The sequence below is a fragment of the Peromyscus eremicus genome, chromosome 6 (genome assembly GCF_949786415.1).
Source record: "Peromyscus eremicus chromosome 6, PerEre_H2_v1, whole genome shotgun sequence".
NCBI classification, from domain to species: domain Eukaryota; kingdom Metazoa; phylum Chordata; class Mammalia; order Rodentia; family Cricetidae; genus Peromyscus; species Peromyscus eremicus.
The window spans coordinates 105811663-105826205 of record NC_081421.1 but is presented as its reverse complement, the minus strand read 5'-3'; the positions used below and the strand labels follow the sequence as shown (position 1 = coordinate 105826205).

At 35.7% G+C, this 14543-nt stretch overlaps 1 protein-coding gene across 1 annotated transcript in view; it reads right to left on the bottom strand.

Annotated features, from left to right (window-relative positions):
- Tacr3 (tachykinin receptor 3) overlaps positions 1-14543 on the bottom strand; it is a 75403-nt gene that overhangs the window by 18979 nt on the left and 41881 nt on the right. The gene's annotated exons all lie outside the window — the stretch shown is intronic.

The window sequence follows — 14543 nt, the reverse complement described above, 5'->3', positions numbered from 1 at the left end:
TGGGACTCCTAGCAGTGGGAGCAGACTCTGTCCCTAACACTTTGGCTGGCTTTTGGGAACTTATTCCTCATACAGGGTTGCCTTGCCCAGCCTTAACACAAGAGGAGGAGCTTAGTCCTATCTCAACTTGATATGCCATACTTTGCTGATATCCATGGGATGCCTGCTGCTTTCTGTACACAAACAGAGGAATAGATTGTGGTGGGGGTGCAGAAGGGAGTTGAGGGGATGGAAAGGGAGGATAGGAGGAAGGGGAAACTGTGGTTGGGATGTAAAAATAAACGAATAAACTTAATTAATAAAAAATTGATGGAGTAAAAAGTACAATCAAGACAATCACAAAGTGAGGCAGATAATACTTCCAATCTAGAACTGCCAAAGACATCTAAAAGAGTATTTTATAAAGAAGAGAAGAGTATCCATTGTGAAAGCCAAAGAAAGAATGAATTTCACTAGAGGGGAGTGTTAACAAAGCAGAGCAAGGAAGGAATCTATCATGCCCAACATAAAATAGCCACAACCCGTTACAAGTTGAAGAGAAGAGACGAAAACAAACATTAAAACAACAGGTCACCAAACAATTAAGTTTCCAGGAATTAGTGAACATATTTCAATAATATCTTAAATGTAAATGGCCTCAACTCACCAATACAGACTCTGACCATTTAACTGGGCTAGAAAACTAGACCCAACTATTTGTTTTTGTCACACAGCATGTCTCACCAGTAAATACAACCATAGATTGAGAGTCAAAAGATGGAGGTCAATCTACCAAGTGAATGGGCAAAAAGTAGCTGGTATAGCTATTTTGATACCAGGAAAATAGAGTTCTATCCAAAATTATTCAGGAAAGAAAAAGAAAGCTACTATATATTAATAAACGAGAATTACTCATCAAGAAGATGTAAAATTATAAATATGTATCCAATATTAGGGCTTCCAATTTCTTTCTTTATCTTTCCTTCTTTTTTCTTTTTAAATTTTGAGACAGGATCTCTGTATGTAGCCCTAGCCATTATGTAACTCTATATAGACTATACAACAATAAATAGTAATGAGATGATTTCAATACCCCACACTCTTCTTTAGTTAGGTCTCCAAACTAAAAGACAACAAACTTCAGGCTCAACTTACACTATAGATTAAAAAGACTTAACAGAACCCACAGAATGTTCCATCCAACAGGAACAGAATATATATTCTTTCCAGCCATCCATGAAATCTTTTCTAAAAGAAACCACATTCTGGTCCACAAAGCAACTCTTAACAAATAGAAAGACTCAGAATAATTTCTTCTTTCTCATTAGATCACAGTGCAGCAAAACCAGAATTCAATAGCAAGCAAAACTCCACAAATACTTGGAAACTGGACAGAACATTCTTGAAAGCTCAGTACATCTTTGAAGACACCAGGCAGGATATTAAAAAAAAATTCTGTGAATCAAATAAAAATAAAGGCACAATTTACTAGGACCATTGTAGTATAGGTAAGGCAGTTCTGAAGACAAAAGCTTATATCTACAAGTGTTCACATAAAATTTCAGAAAGATCTTAAGTAATTAACCTGATGCTGTACCTCAAAATCTTACATACACGAGAACAAGTCAAACTCCCAATCAGTAGAGGCAAAAAATTTATAGGTCAGGGCAGAAATGAATCAAACAGAGACAAAAAGAACAATACATAAAAATAAATAGTTTTATGAAGAAATAAACAAGATTGACAAGCCCCTAGCCAAATCTACCAAAGAAAGACAAAACCAAAATTAGTAAAAGTAGAGATGATAAAGAGGCAGTTCTAACAGATTTCAATTAAATCCAGATAATCATTAAGGAGAACATTGAATATTTATATTTCCCCAATAGGAAAAATACAGAAAAAAATTAATAAATCTGAAGACTTTTTAAAATTAATTAATTAATTTTCCAACCCAATCACATTTTCCCTCTTTCCTCTCCTCCCAATCACTCTCCCCAACCTCCTCTTTCTCTTCATCCATTCGTCCTCCTTTCTCTTTAGAAAAGGGCAGGAATCTCTGAAGACATATATTAAATCAAAAAGACATGAACAACATAAATAGATCTATACCAAGTAATGAGAATGAAGCACCAATGTTTGTGACCAAGGGGGCTGCCTTCAAATTCTACCAAATTTTTAAAGAAGAGCTAACACCAGTGCTCCTAAAAGTGTTCTATACATTAGGAAAGGAAGGGATAGTATTCTCTACATTGGAAAGGGAAGGGATAGTATTCTATACATTAGAAAAGGAAGGAATAGTGTTCTATATATTAGGAAGGAAAAGAATACTGCCAAATTGATTCTCCATAGCCAGTAATACTCTTGTGTTAAAATTGAATAAGGACACAAAAACAATAACAACAATCCCATAGACCAATTTCTCTGATGAATTTGGGTACAAACATTCTCAGCTCCTGCAGCTGAATTCAAGAACACAATAACATCATACATTGTAACTATTTGTTATCATTCCGTGTATACAAATCAATAAATTGAAAATAGTACATAAATTAAGGACAGAAATAGTTAGATTGCCTCAGTATCTTCAGAAAAGGCCTTTGACAAAGTTCAGTGTGGTGGAATAAACCTGTACACTGTGAAAATGTGTTGCTCTCATTGTTAGTAAAAAGCTGATTGATCAATAGCTAGGCAAGATTTTTGAGGCAGAGAGAATGGTGGGAAGAAGAAGGGCAGAGTCAGAGGAGTCTCCAGCCAGATGGAGAGGAAACAGGACATGCAGGAGAGGTAAAAGCCATGAGTCTCAGGGAAGCACACAGATGAATAGAAATGGGTTAATTTAAGCTGTAAGAGCTAGTTAGTAATAAGCCTGAGCTATTGGCTGAGCATTTATAACTAATAATAAGTCTCTGTGTCAGTTATTTGGGAACTGGCAGGTGGGAAAGAAAAGTCTGCCTAGAGTTCAGTATCCCTTTATGATACAAGTCATGAGTAAACAAGGAATAGGGTAAACATTCCTCAGCATATGAAAGACTGCATGTGACAAGTCTACAAAGATGTACTAAGTAGGGAAACTCTCCGAGCATTTCCTAAAAAATCAGGAATGAGACAGTGTCCATTATCCTCCATCTTATTATAGAGCTTAAATTGTTAGAGCATTAAATCAAGAGAAATAAAAGGGATACATATAAGAAAGAAATAAAATTTCCCTATTTGCAGATAACATTATAGTATACTTGAAAATTCCTAGTGACTCCACAGAAAAACCTTCTAGGTCTGATACATATTTTCAGGAAATTAGCAGGATACAAAAATCAGCATACAAAAATAAATAGCCTTCTACATATCAATAATGAACGATCAGAGAATAATAAAAGGAAAAAGAACTCCGAATTGCTAAAACAAAACGAAATCAAACCTAACCAAGGAGAAGAGAGACTTTTCTAATAAAACATCTAAAACACAGGATAAAAAATTGAAGATACTAGAAGATGGGAAAAACTTCTATGCTTATTGATTGGCAAAACCAATATTGTATGTGGTTATTTTACCAAAAATCTATAGGGTCAATACAAACACCATTGAAATCTTAATTATATTCTTTAAAGATCTAGAAAAAAATCAATAAAACTTGGAATAGCTAGTTTGATCCTAAGCAGAAAGAGCAATGTTGTTTGTGTCATAGACAATACCTGATTTTAAATTATATTATAATGTCATAGTAACACAACTGTATGGTTCAGGCAAAAATGTTCTGTAGGTCAATGGAATTGAATAGATGACTGAGAAATAAACCCACATAGCTGTGACCACCAGTTCTTGACAATGATATATAAAAACACACATTAGTAAAAACATAGCCTCTAGATGTGGATATCCACATGTAGAAAAATAAAAATAACCAACACTATGTTCCATGTGTTGGTTTTGTTGTCTCTGTAGGTTTCCCCATCATGATCTTAATGCCCCTTTCCCATAGAATTCCTCTTCTCTCTCTCTGACTGGACTCCTGGAGCTCGGCCTGGTGCCCGGCTGTGGATCTCTGCATCTGCTTCCATCAGTTACTGGAGAAAGGCTCTATGATGACAGTTAGGGTATTCACTGATCTGATTACTGGAGTAAGCCAGTTCAGGCACCCTCTCCACTATTGCTAGTAGTCTAATCTGGAGTCATCTTTGTAGATTCTTGGGAATTTCCCTAGCCCCCAGTTTCTTCCTGTCCCCATAATATCTCCCTCTACCATGGTATCTCTGTACTTTTTAAATGGAATTTTCTCATTTGGACCAACAATGCTCCCTCCAAGAGTCAAAGACAGAAACCCTGGCACCAGGTATGAGACTCTTCCTTTTGAGTTGTTGCCTGGGGTTCCAAAAGATTCTCCAAACATGACAGGCTACTGCTATTGGCCTTGGTTGTGTGCCAGAGGGAATGTAAGTCCCTATTGCTGAAGATACATGAATTTCAGACACAGGGCTCAGAACCCTTTGAGCTGAAACTTACTTGAATGCCTCTTTCCTGAGGACTTTCTTTCTTGGTATCTGATGACACTATACAAACTTCCAAAGGAGGGAAGCAACCTATAGTCTTACCCAGTTATGATGCTTATGAACCACAGTGATGACCAGTGTGGCGTGATAAGGGTAGAGTAGTGGAACACATGCTTTGGTAGTAACCAATAGCTCTCTAATTGAACTTCGGACCCATTCAACAAGAGGAAAACCATGACTAGTACTGGAACCTAGATAACTATCTAGGGATAGTGACATCATAGATCTTGAAAGAGAGCAGAGAACCACCACTTTACTAAACCAGTATAATTCCCAGTTACATTCTAAATATTTATTCTTATACACATAGTAAGTGTCATCCTCATGCCTTATACAAAGGAGACCTTTCTTTGCAACAATGGGAGACCATTGCAGAAAGCCACATCCAATCAAAATGCAGAGTTATGGAGTCTAGTCCCAGTGGATACATGTATAAAACAACCCCCATACCTAAGCCTCAGGGAACACTAAGGAAGAGGAGGTAGAAAGATTGTTAGAGTCAGAGGATCAGGGAGTTTTCTGTGAGGATGTGTTTCCTAGTAATGCCAGAAGCTACATGTATAAAATGTCACTAACATGAGTGCCTAAACATGAACGGAACAAGGACAACATCAGTAAACATGCCAAAGTAGACAGTGGAAGACCATGAGGCATTGACCCTACACAAAGAGCTGCAGGCAGCTGCAGAGTGCTGAAAGTGGGAAAATATTCTTCTCCAGGGAAGAGCATGCCAACTGGTTGTCCAATAGCAAATATCAGCCTTGAAAACACACATATGAGTAAGATTATACAGAGTGAGCAGACACACACATTAATGAACAAGAGGCCATGAATTTGAAAAAAAGCAAGGGAGGGTTTGGAGGGAAGAAAGGAAAGGAGAAAATTATGTAATTATGTTATAACCTTAAAAATAAAATGAAAAAAAAAAAAAACCAGAAATGTCAGAGACGCTATACCCATGAAGCCTCATTAAAATGGCTTCCTAAAGAAGACCTTGATGAGGATGGCAACAATATACATGCTAACTTGGAAATCTCATGGCCTCAACCCTAGACCAAGAGCCACAGGCAACCGAGGAAAGGTGAGAGCAGGAGAAATAGTCTTCCCCAGGGAAAATTCTCCACATTGATGATTGAATACCAAGGGGTCAGCTTTGAAATTATATGCATATAAGTAGAATTATATAGGTTGATCAGGTTATTTATATATATATATATATAAATGTTTATATATAATGTTTGTATATCAATAATTAAAGAAATAGAGTCCATGAATTTGAGAAAATGCAGGAGGTGCATGGGAAGGGTTGGAGAGAAGGAAGGGAAGGGGGAAAACGATGTAATTATACTTCAATTAAAAAATCTAAATATTACAATGAGATTCTATCTCACACAAGTTAGAAAGGCTGCCATGAAGACAGAAAACAACAATAACTTCTAGTAAGGGTGTGAGGAAGGAAGGACTTTATACACCATAGGTGGGAATGCATACTAATGCAGCCACTATAGTAGTCACTGTGTGGTTTCTTCACAATGCTAGAGTTCTGCTACCATATGATCCAGGTATACTACTTGGGTATATATCCATGTTTATAATTGCTGCACTATTCACAATAGTTGGGATATGTAACCAGCTTATGTGTTATGGATAAAGAAATGTACATATATACACTGGAATTTTATTTAGCAACAAAGATAAATGATGTCACAGCATTTGTGGAAAAATGTATAAAACTGGAATTTGCTGTGTTAGGCAATATAAGCCAAACAAAAAAAATACACAACTTTTCTTATTTATAGAAAACTAGATTAAATTTAATATATATACACATACATACATATATGCGTATTGTGCATTTGTAGATCACAAAACAGAAAAGGGATCAAGGAGACACACACACACACACACACACACACAGAGAGAGAGAGAGAGAGAGAGAGAGAGAGAGAGAGAGAGAGAGAGAGAGAAAGACAGAGACAGAGAGAGACACAGAGAGAGACAGAGAGAAAGAGAGAAAGGAGAGACAGAGACAGAGAGGAGATGGAGTCAGGGAAGGAAATATCGTAGCAGAGAGGGAGGAGGAAAAATAAAGTAATGGAATATATGTTATACGAAAACAGATGTGGGATTATTTGGGAGTAGTGGGGCTATCAAGAGGGCCTAGAGGAGATGTAGTGGTTTCAATAGGAATGCTTGGTCATTAGGGAGTGGTGCTACTTGACTGGGATTAGGTGGTATTGCCTTACTGGAGGAGGTGTGGCCTTTTTGGAGGAAGTGTGTCACTGGGGGTGGGCTTTGGGGTTTCAAATGCTCAAGCCGTGACCAGTGTCTCTCTTTTCCTGCTGCCTTCAGATTGGGATGTAGAACTCTCAGCTATCATATTTGCCTATGTGTTGCCATACTTCCCACCATGAGGATAATGGACTAAACCTCTGAAACTGTAAGCCAGCCTTGATTAAATGGTTTTCTTTATAAAAGTTGCCATGGTCATGGTCTCTCCCCATCAATAGAACACTGCCTAAGACTGGTGAGGAATATGGGCAGTGTGGGAGGAGGGTGAATAAGAACGAAGTATACCAAATGCATACACATGAAAATACCAACTTAACAAATAAATTAAAATATCTTTCAAAATGTGAGCTCATTTAATTTTCCTGCCAAACCACTGACAGAGTAATTTTTCTATTTTTGGGATGAAGGTTTAAAAACAAGAAAGTATAGTGATTTTTCAAGATCCCAAATGCAAGGTTCATGTGATTATCAATGGGGTTCAACTCTTCATTAGCAAAATCCTTACTTATTTCTTTATTCTTTCCCCATTTTTTCAGTCATCAAGTGCTCACATGGAAGGCAATCTACAGAATATTCCTCCCCCAGGAAATGTCACACAAAAGCTTCATATGGGTTGAGATATTTTTCTCAAGCCAAAAAGTAAAAGAATGAGAAAAGTAGTTGAGATGGTGTGGGAAGCTCAAGGTTAAAGAAGAGCTTTAAATCTACGTGAGCATGGACAGATTTCTCTGAGTAAAAATTGTGAAATAGGGACTGTACTTGCAGTATTTTACAGCCTTATGTAGTAAAATGCTCTTTTACATTATTCATTTATCTGAAAGCAAAAGGATAGGATCTGTAAATTCTTGACAATCTCATGTATACTCATTATAACTTGAAGAACTTGAAGCCACACAGAGGATTTTCTGGAAGGACTACTTTAGCCCTGATAAATAGCTACTATCAGGGCTTGAGATGCACAAAAGGAAGATGAGATTCATTTACTTTTTTCCCCTGCTTTGAACAGACAGTGCAACATAGGGTCTTCTCTCTGCTGCTGGCCACATGGAAGAACCTTTCCACCTCTGTCTCTCCCAGGATATGCAAAGACAGATCTATGAGTTTGAAACTTCCTGGGCAGGCAGAGAAAGGCTATGCTGACACCATTTGCCAGAATCACAGATTGTTTTTCTATATGTTGAAATCAGCTATTTCTCTTAAAAATATAGTGTGATTAGTATGTTGTGATCCTAAATACAATGTTGAGCCAACTATTGCAATTTTTCTTTACAGGGAAGGATAGAGTTTCTTCTTGTTGTTGTTGTTTAATTTTTCAGTGTGCTTTTGAAGTTGGCCTTTCATCTTGAAAGTGTAAAATCTTAATTTCTTTGCCTTTTGAAGTTGGATAAATACAGGATATTTAAGATTATTCTTTCCTGTACTGAATCCAGTAGAAAATTAGATTGGTCACTGAAAATGAAGCTACATCTCTACAGTGTTTGGTGAACTGAGTCAGTAGGGTGTGTAAATGATCTTATTTCTTTTTACAGTGAAGTAAAGCTATGTGATTTGCACACACATATTTTTCCCAAGGCTTGCCCTAATCATTCAGGAGACTGCTCTGACTGTCCTGGCAGGCAGTAGAAGTATCCAGGAGAGAATTGCAATGGAGTTGGAAAGAAGCAGGGATATGTGATATTTCTAGGGAGACTAGTCATTAGAACTTGGTGAGGATTATATGAGGGTTAGACAGAAGAGAGGAAGTTCTAGATTGACTCTTTTCTGAATAAAGTAGCACCTGGATGACTACAGTTCTGCTGAGTGGAAATGCTACTTACTGATGTCAGGGTGGTTTTAAGAAGAGTGTATTTTCAATCAAGGCATTAAACTCAGAGGTTGATTTTATATATTATGAGTTTAATATATATATGAAATTGAAAAGCCAAGATGGGAAGTATGCAGCTGACTGTGTAAATGTATTGCTCAAAGAGGAAGCACTGGATTGAACCACACATGTTCATTTCATGATATAAGATGATAATTATGTCACTCAGTGAATGAAGAGTAAGAAACAGCCCTGACTCACCTCTGAGTAATTCAGATATTTAGATGCCAGATAAAGTAAAAAGAGTTGAAAGACTATAAGGAAGTAATAGACACTAATTAGAAAGTAACTGAAAAATCCCAAGGAAAGTCAATATGACAGTTTCCCCTTCTGTAGGACAGAGCACTGTCAATCATGTAAGAGACCAAACTATGAGTAAGGGAGGAACTTAAAGTTTCCCTGAAGACAAGAGATGAACTGAGTAAGAGGGGCATAGGGAATCTACTTTAAAATGACTTTTAGTTTGTTTGGCTATAGTGGAGGTCAGAAGCTAGGTGGACGAAGAGAAAGAAAATCAAAGGATAATTTTCCAAACTTAGTAACCTTAAACAATATTTGAATGCTATTGTATTCAGCCTGTGGATCCTGAGGCAAAACTGGAGTTCCATGTTTATGAAGATGTTAGGTCTGAAAGCACTTCACAGGTTTTTTTGAGATTAGGAATTCCTCACTATAACAGGGATGGAGAATGTAGATTAGAGGTCAAAGTAGACAAATTTGTAGATGATGCAGTGATAAAACCGGGGCTATTTCATCTAATATCTTTATGTTTCTTAATGATTTTCACCCAGTCTGACCAGGAAAGTAGGTAGCATGTATTCTCAACAAAGTAGTTGATGAATGAATAGAAAAGTATGAATTTCCCTGTATTATAGATTTATAAGAAACTGAAACTCATAGATTGGGCTGCTTCTACAGGATGTAGTAAAACATGGAATTATAACAGGAAACCACACATTATAACAGGTAGTAGCACAGCTTCATCATGCTATTGATTGGATTTTTTGGTGTGTTGATAATAGAGAAAGATTGCTACTTATTTGCATTGTTCATTGTGTCCTAACTCAGCAGGCTTCACAAAATAATTTTCAAGCACTGACTTACTTCTGTAGAATGTGGTACTATGTTATCATAATTTATTTATACTCCAAAATATGTGTGATTCAATGTACATATAGAGGGTTTTACCCTTTCTCAATATCAACAATTCTAGAAAGAAACTTCTGTGAAGGAGAATTCAGAAAAAAGGCACTAAGCAGAATCATTATTGACTATATAATACCTCAAAAAGAAAAGGCAATGTGCATGCAGATAGAATGCTCTGGGGACAGGAGCAATTCCAGAGTTGTTGAAGACCTTTTCTGTGCAAGGCACTGTGGTTCCTGTGTTATAGATGTTACCTGACTGCATTCTTGTTGCTCCAAATTGCTGCTGCATTCTGCTTATCTTGGCCCATTCTCCATTCTCACCTGTTATACACTTTCCAGTGTTTTTTAAGTCACAGCATCCAGGCTTTGCTCTGACCTTAACCACAACAGTCACTTGGCTTTTCCGGGCATTACTTGTATTGTCTTTCTTCCCACATCTTTGTGTGACTCACTTGCTCTCAATGATAAGAACTCGTTAACATTTGCAATTTTAAAGCAGAGTGGACAAAAGTGTATCCTGGGTGACACACCACAGCTCCCAATGTCACTAAGATGAATGAAGAGGTTTTGGAGAGGCAGGAAAGATGGAGGAGCAAAGTCGTTTTGTGTTTTTTGTTTTGTTTTTAATTAATATTTTCTTTGGGGGGGGTGCTATGGGGGTGAGGGGAAGGTATGGAGGGACTGAGAAATGAGCGGGATTGGGGTGCATGATGTGAAATTTCCAAAGAATCAATACAAAATTACGTTTTAAAAAAGGACTGAGCTAGGAGGTTACTATCTCCAGTTAAAGACTATTTCCTCTTCAGTTAGTTCTTTTTTTAAAATTAATCTCTCAAAAAACAGAAAACATATTAATCTACTTATTTCCTTTAGATCTTGACCTCATTTATCATTTTCAGTTAGGTGGGAAGAGTAAGGGGGGGGGCGTTCATTTCTGTCTCACTTGAACACAAACCGCACGAGGGTGTGTTATTTTTTAAAATCTTTATTTCTATTTTGTGTGTCTTTGTCTTTCCCAAGTTTAGAAGGGAATACAGAGCATAAGACGACCTTTCTGTGAATGAATGAATGAACAAATGAATTAATGAGAGAATGAGAACACAAATGGGTCTAGGTAAGCCCATTCAAGAGACTGAAGGTCTCATAAACAGACTGGAGTTGTGATGTTCTGTGTAACAATGGCCTCAGCTTCAGTCTAAAGGGGCATTATAGAATATCTATTTAGAATCTTTCTATATTGAAGCATTAATTAACAATGTATGAATGTATTTGAATTCTGCAACAACGATCAATAACACCAGTCAGTATCTAAACAGTCTTCAAATAGCAATGAAGACTAGCTAGCAATATTCACAGGAAGTAAAACAATAAATGCTCTGCTTTTAGCATTTCTCTCAGCTTTTCTGGAAAATTAGGTAAGTAAAATGTGTTTGGTAAAATATCAATTGAATAATAAAATGACAAATGAAAATATTGTTACTATCTACCTATGGTCTAACAGCTTTTACTTGTAACACAGAAGTATAAAACATTGGCTACTCATTCCTTATAAGGGAGACAGAGTTTAGAGTTTGAAGTCTATCAAATTAAAGTGTTTCAGTAAAATCTTTAGATTTTACCAAAAAAGCCTATGCATTAGAAACAATACTGTGGCAAGATTTAAAATCAAGACCAAAGCTAAAATAAAATAGTTATGCTCAACAGGTGTAAAGTAGTTCTGAGTTGGTCTAGTGGTAATAGCAATGCCTTAAAGAGAAATCACAGAATTGTGTAGACAATGATAGGATACAAGTTTAAACATTTTGTCCCACATTGTTCACCTCAAACTTATTACATGAAAAGAAATAGAAAAATGACTTACATTCAACAAAAATGAGTAAGTTTTAACATTAGCTAGACCTTTAAATAGCTATGATAAATACATTAATGTAGTTATATAAAATATGATATAGTATACCAACAGCTGAAGAATTTCAGGAGAGATACAAAAATTGTTTAAAACAGAGAACCAAATATAAATTCTTAAAAAAAAAACCCTTTGAGATCAATGCAAAGTTTTAGATCTTTTCCATTCAGTTCTGATTGCACAATACTCGATAAGGATGTGTTTACATATATATATACATATATATATGTATAATGACTATATATATATATATATATGGTAGGATATATATCTATATATTTTTACATAAAATTTTATACCTTTTTTAAGGACCCCAGAATTCTCATATCTTCAGCATAAGATTTCTTTCATTTTTAATATTATTTTAAAGACAAGAAAAATAACTTCAGATCTCTAAATTGGAAAAACAATCATTTAAGTGCTAAGTTTTCATTAATCACCACAATTTCTGATTAGAGTTTATTCTTCCTAGCAAATGATAAAGCATGATAATTGGTATATACTTTCTTATAAAAGATGACCACTAGGATTACAGAGCCTAAAGTATTACAATTTTTAGACATAATGATGCATTTGAGCCACAAATATTAGAAAAAAACATGATTTATTTGAGTCATGACTTACGTAGATAGAAGATTTGAAACATTTGGGAATATTCTACTCTATGTAAATTATAAGCTCTCACATTTAATAATTAGTTTTATATGATTCCTCCGTTGAATAGAGAGTCATAGATTTAATTGCCATCCATACTTTGAAAGAAGGTATTTATCATTAATCCTGGAGAAACTGCAATTAGGAAAGTAAAACATCCCCCAGGACCTCATAATCCTTGGAGGCAGAAAAAAAGATAAAATCGTGAAAAAGTACACAATATTCTGAAATTCCTTGTCTGTGAAATCAGAAGAATCAACTTTTCACCCATGAGTTACACTAGTCTCCAGCTGAGTCTCAACATCTAACTGTGAATATGACATGGATCCTATCCATCAGTTTTATGGAGTTTGTTGGAAGGTACCAATAACATGCAGAACTAGGAATTACTCAGCTACCCACTGGAGTTGCTCTACTGTGGATCCATGGGGTGGACAGAGGAGGAGTCAGATGTAGAACAGATCAACATGGAGGCAATGGATAAGGGCATTCACTAGCTTCAAGGAGCCACATGCTCAAAGCAAAATGAAATAAATGTTGACATTCTAATCTAAAAGAGTTCAAGATCAAAACCAAAGATGGATGTACTGTGAGATCATTTGCTCTGTCCACTCTCAATTTGGGGTATATCTACCTTGGAAAAACAGATTGAAAGTGAATGTGTGAATGTCTTTTCCTTGTGCTAAATTTACATAAACACAATTCCATGCTTTATTTACATTCAAATAATATAACCTTGTTCTTTAATTGGGTAGGAATACATGTGCATACCTACATAGTTCAAAATGCTCTTAAATTGCCAACACACCAATACTCTTTTTCTTCAAAAAAATTACAAAGTATCATTTTATGTGTTAGAATATAACCCATTCTGCTTATTTTATGGAAATTTTTCTTTTGGTTTATAATAAAAAGCAACTTTTGTGATTTAGGTATTTAATTAAATTTTGATAGAAACTATTTTAGCAAAGATGTCTCTAAGATTCTCTTTTAAGCTATGACACTTAAGGATGGTACAGTAAAATTGTTCATTTTTGAGTCATTTGTCTCAAGTATGGTCTAACCCTAGGAAATCTTTTAGGAAGATGAGGGCAATAAAAACAGCTACAAGCCAGTCTCTGCTCACTGTGTTTCAGGTGAGCTGTAAATGTACAAAAGTTGACTTGCTCATCACCTCACGGCACCATTTAGAGGTGTTTACACAGGGCCGTTCCTGGTAAATATCCTGGTACAGTGTTGCAGTGTGTAAAGAGATGCACCATGAAGTCGCATTGTTCAAAGATGTTGAGGAGACAGAGAACTGACTTGTATTCACAATTAGGTAAAAAAAAAAATCATGTCTTTTCCTTTTCTTTTCCTTTTTTTTTTTTTTTTTTTTTTTTAATAAAGCCAGGTCTGGAAGCAAAACCAAAAGTGGATTAATTGTGACATATAAAATTCTGCCACCATTCACCAGTTTTCAGTGTATTTACATTAAGGGATTTGATTTGCCTTTTCATCAAGATGGGTAGCATTTGAAGGGCTCATTTTCCTAATTAATATTTAGGTTCCTATTCCCTTTAGGGGTGAAACTACTGTTCTATGAATCATTTTCAGTGGATTTAGGATGCTATTTTCCTTTGCTGACACACTGTGTGGAGCTTGTGTGTGTTCTTTATGTGTGCCAATTAAAAATCATTTTCCTCAGCTGGGCTTAGATAGCCATAGCAGGAGGCTTTGTGAATACTATCTCAGAGGTTTATAGACACATCTTTTTTTTTTGCAGAATAATAAAGTAACTAGACAGAAGTAATTTAAGGATAATTTCTTAGAATCAAAGGGTATGAAGTAATCACCATGTGATTTCTAAATATAAACGGATTAAAGATGTGTTGAAAGACATATGAATGATTTGACAAAGTCCTTTGTATTCTTGGGAATACGAAGAGGAAAGGCTGGAGATGTGCAAGGAATTAGAATCCTGAGAGGATATAATATATAAGTAAAGTTATAGAGGAAAATCTTTCTGGTATCTGCTAAAATGAAATAACGCAAAAAGTGGTAGAAAGACATCTGAAAGAAAATAAATAACTATAATCATCTAAGTAAAATATTTGTGCAACATGTGACAGAGAAATATGATTTCTATCTTTATACTTTTCATCTGGATTGAACAA